Source organism: Montipora capricornis, chromosome 2 (genome assembly GCF_036669925.1).
Source record: "Montipora capricornis isolate CH-2021 chromosome 2, ASM3666992v2, whole genome shotgun sequence".
Taxonomy (NCBI): domain Eukaryota; kingdom Metazoa; phylum Cnidaria; class Anthozoa; order Scleractinia; family Acroporidae; genus Montipora; species Montipora capricornis.
In genome coordinates this window covers 67,809,671-67,814,670 of record NC_090884.1, presented here as the reverse complement: position 1 = coordinate 67,814,670, position 5,000 = coordinate 67,809,671, and the positions used below count along the sequence as shown (strand labels likewise).

The window sequence follows — 5,000 nt, the reverse complement described above, 5'->3', positions numbered from 1 at the left end:
TAAGCGATTTGAATGATATATCTTTGCATCTTGTATCTTGAAAGTAACGAGTTTTATAGGCGACAGAATTTTGTACACAATGAAATATCGCGGGACTACAGTCACCAAGTAACATATTCCTGACTTGGTCAACGCGTTCTCGATTTTCTTAGCGGACTTAAACTATGGTGACTTAATTCTATGATATTCATAAATTAGACAGCTAACGCTTTCAAACAGTACCACACATGACAGGAAAATTTTAATTGACCCCGCGATAAAAATTTTGAAAACCGTAAGATCGGATTGAAGTCAATTTGCAACGCACGCGTAAAACATAGCTCCCTCTTTCAAAATTATTTAACACGGTTTCCTACGTTAGGAAATCGTAAAATTGGTATCAGAGTGAATTATACAGTTAACCGATTTCCATGATATATGATTGCAAATTGCATCTTGACACGGACGAGTTTTGTAAGCGACAGAATTTTGTAGACGGTGAGAAAGTGCGCACTAAAATGGACAAGTAACGCAATGCAACCAAGGTAAACGTATCCGTCTGTCAAAATTATTTAACACGGTTTGATAGATTGGAAGTTCTTCAAATTGGTATCACTGTGAACAAGACAGTTAAGCAATTCCAAGGATGTATGTTTGAAAATTGTATCTTGCAGACAATGAATTTTATCAGGTCATGAAACTCAATTTTGAAAACGGACAGTGGCATCGTACAGAATTTGCTGCACTTTCCCTCCTCCACGGAACTTCCACGTAACGCGCGCGGTAACATTATCCGCGGGAAAATTGATATCATCTAAAAATAACCTAAGAGGGATTACGATGGGAATAGATTACTTCTCTTACCTTCATAATCTCTTGATTACTATCTGTAAGCAAGGGGGAAGTGTAGTATTGTACCGTTAGCAATGGGAACTAGGCCTGTGATCTTTCGTTCAGTTTTCGTGCCGCCATGACAGTGTCGTAACCCATCAGGTTACACCCCACTTTCGAAAGGTTCTTCGTCTCTTCATTCGTTTCGTGTCGCCAAAACCTTTTCTCCTGGGATTCTTGTGGCAAGTCTAGTTACAACTTGGTGTGACGGTTCTCGTCTAGCGCGTCAAGCGCCATTCCTACTTTACTGAGGAGGCGAGGGTGTGATAGCAACGATCACTGAGAAAGTGTTGCAATTGTAGAAACTATGTGTTGTACGATCTTGTTGTTATGATAGATCGGAGAGCATCGTTCACTCCTGTCAAGAACAGATCGAGTTATATACGTAAGTTTTGAACACCTTCGCAAACTCTACGGCCGTGTTTTAAATTAGTGATTTCTCTAACAATTTGATGTGGATTTCCTTGTTTCGTTTAGGAACGCCACACACATGATCACCGCTTTCTTTCATTAAAGAATTGGTTTCCTCCAGCTTCTGTCTTAACTGAATATAGAGTTGAAGGTATGGAATTTCTTCTGTAGTTAGGAATGTGAAGCGAAGTATATAGAACTTGGACTTCGCTTTAATCTGCTTTAATGCGTAGAAACACCGTTTTACTTTAAGGACGGTGCCTACGACAGGTCTCAAAAACCGCTGATTGGCTAAGGTTGCCTTTCAAGGACGCGTGCGCAAGACGGTAACCACTGACTTATTGTTCACTGACGAAAAACATGGCTGCCATCGGGTGTTTATCTTTATCCGATCTCCGTCGATGAAAAAAAGAACTTTTTCGGGCCAGTAAAACGGACGAATGTTTTGACTGCATAGTGCGTTTTTATGCCAGCGAGATTCTCTTTTCAGTTGTGGGCCACCGTACTTTTTAGCCAACAGTGCTACGAGGGAAATTTCTTTCACAATTTCAAGGTCAACGCGAGTCCAGGTTGCTGTGACAGTGTTTGAGTGGAAATTTGTTTGTGGAGCTTACCGGCTAATGGAGTACCATCTTGATTTCAATTCATGCGTTTATCTTTTAAAAAGTGGAGCAAAAAATATATCACTAGATTATTTGCACACTGTTTCCCCGGGTCCTGCATCTAGCAGAAAATGTTAAGATTTTTGCATTTTTCTTCAAAATTAAGTTGTTAAAATGGCCATTCAAGTGGTCCATGGTGGCAAATTTTTTAAGACGGAGGAAAAAAAAGAAATGCATGACGTCCCTGAAAAGTTAGAAATATATTTCAGTCGTTCAAATATAATTTTAAAGTGAATTTAGCACCAATGTCATACATAACATGCCATATAAGCACCTCATATTGGGTACAGTAGAAGGAAACCTTTTAGTTGCAATTATATTTTGCTGTAGTCATTTCAAGCAAATGCCAATCGTTTGCTTCCCTCCAAATTATAGAAATAAACATAGATTAGGTTAACTCTGAATAGCCAAAACAACAATACCGGTATTCCAAGTTGAAAATTTGATTCAGAAATCCAGCTCACTAGCAGGGGGGATGGGACTGTAACAAAATATTACTACAGCTAATAATACACTTTCAACACATTGTAGTGGGTTAATGTGACAACAAAAATAATTAATCAAGAATTGGTTTTATCTTCCAGCAATAAAACAACAGGAGGATATAAAATTAGGTATCTTCAAAGTTTAGAAAACTTGTTGAAGGTGATTCAGTGCTATTATCCAAAACAAATTTCATGCTGGCCTACTAAATACTTCCAGTGCAATAGATTATATAACCTCTCTTTGTGGACTCTGGTTGCAACAGAGTGGTTTCAATAATTTTAAAAAACTCCATAACTTCATATTTATGTAATAATTGTTCAAAGTCATCGAGCAAAAGCATACAAAGCTACATTTGAAAGGGGCGTAATCCCATGTTGGAGTTTTCTGGAGAAGGCTTTCACAGAAATAACTGCTGTTTCCTTTCCTTATGGAAAAAATATTTCAACATTAGGTGCAATGAATTTTTAGCAATTGCTTTAAAGAATACTAATCATTCCTACCATTTCCAAGGATGAATAAATTAAAGTTGAATGCAGTAAGTGTAAGAAGTAAAAAAAAGTGGAATATTTTTTCAAACTGTAATCTATTTCCATTCTTGATTTAGTCCCCGGATAGTATTAAACAATGGTGGTAAAGTAAACAAACTGCCCCAAGGGGGGCTCCCTTACGAAAATGACAGGGGTTCTTTTTGTTCCTTTTTGGAAAAAAAAATGTGGATTTGTACTGTCTATGATGCTGAGACCAAACAGCTGGCGGAGTTGCTGCAGTACATTTAAGGCTATCAATCTGAAAAATGACTGGAACTGTAAGACAATTTGGTACACGAGCAAATAACTTTTACTCATGAATAATTCATAAGTAAAAGTTATTTGCCAGTCATTTGTCACTTTAGAACTGGTTCCTCTAAGGGGTCAGACTTCTTTAGCCTACGTCCACAAAACAAGGTTCTGTTACCTTTAAGGGTCCAATAAGTGGCCTGCCATTTTTATAGGGAAAACCCCTCCTGAGCAAACTGCACCCTCATGTTTGGATTCCCATAGATTTAATGATATAGGCAAATTTGTTCTACAATATATACTCAAATACCATTATAGTCTTTATAGTTTACTCCTCGAGCCACCAGCTTCAACTTTGATACTTTGTTCTAAAAGCCAAAGCAACGCAAAGCAAAGCATGGTGGAGGTGATGATTAATCACTTGTTTTGGTTCAAATGAAGAAAAAGAAAGTCAAACTAACAATAGCACTTTAACCCTTTCACCCCTAAACCGGCCATACTTAGCATTTTACTCTGTCTAACACCAGACGATTTTACTTGTCAATGGGGAATCCCCAGGAGTCAATGGGTTAATCACTCACTAAAAAATGTCCCAATAAAATATTATGTTCCACTAATGACCAAAACTGTACTAATAATTTGAATTACAGCTAAGGTCTGTCAAATTTCCATCTGAGTTACCTGACAGCTCTTACAGTACTTCTCAACATAAAGAAAATAAATTCTGTGGACTTAAACATTCCCAAATAGAAATGTTGTATATTCTAAATATTGTTACGTAAACTCTTCAAGATTTACCTGCTTCAGGAACTTCAAATCAATGATATTTGGAATAACTTTCCTGGACTCCTGCAAACTATGTGCACTTTTTAATGGTTTGCCCTTTAAAAGTAACACTCAGAAATAATAATGCAAATACAACTGAGGCTGTTTTGCCTTATCTACAAGACAAGACAAAAATATCCTTTATTCAAACACAATCAATATTAAAGCAATAATACATGCTTGTGGGGTCATGTGCTAACTATAATAAAGATACTCTACAGGAAATAAAAACTTAAAACTAACTATGTGACAGACATAGGATATCTACACATAAGGTATAAGAAAAATAAATCAATTGCTATCCAAAGATCTTATTGCAAATACACCAAAAGGTAACGGTTGATTGACAAGTTCCTTGTGCAAAATGGTAGAGCATGTTTGAAGTCCATCAGGACCAAGATGAGAAGTTATGATAAAAACTCTTAAACATATTTTTTACCAAAATTATTTTACTGCCATCAAACCCAATTAGACCTTATGCATGGGACACTGTTTCCAGCTGCAGCTATCAAATCACATAATATATTAATAAATTTTGGCATCTAAGAAAAGAACAAACATGTGGGGTGTAACCAAAAAAGTCCAAGGCAATAATGGTTCCTTTCAGCCTTTTCAGGAAAAACTATCCACTGTCAATCATACTTGACTCAAAACAGATTCCTTGATCCAACAACACATGACAGTCCCCCAAAAACCAAAATTACATCATTAATGCTTCCAGAAAACAACAGTCTAAAAAAACAAAGATTTGCAAAACAGTCACGAACCTGAATCTATAGAGATCTATATACATCTGTACCTACACTTCTTTTCTTCCAAACATTATTTTAACTAACATGAATTTTGATTTTGATTTTAAACTCAAATTAATTGCAAATCCATAACTTGGTAATTACGTGAACGCAAGGATCGTTGAGTTGTGACTGCTAAAAAGTACAATAACTTATACATTCACCAGAAAAGGGAATTA

General features: G+C 36.5%; 1 protein-coding gene across 1 annotated transcript in view; it reads left to right on the top strand.

The window, feature by feature from the left end:
* The first annotated feature begins 951 nt into the window (after nt 1-951).
* Nucleotides 952-5,000, top strand: part of LOC138032304 (NLR family CARD domain-containing protein 3-like) — a 43,703-nt gene continuing 39,654 nt past the window's right edge. Inside the window, exons 1-2 of the mRNA XM_068879961.1 lie at nt 952-1,255; nt 1,348-1,432. The gene's annotated coding sequence lies outside the window, so the exon portion shown is untranslated. The remainder of the gene's footprint in view (nt 1,256-1,347; nt 1,433-5,000) is intronic.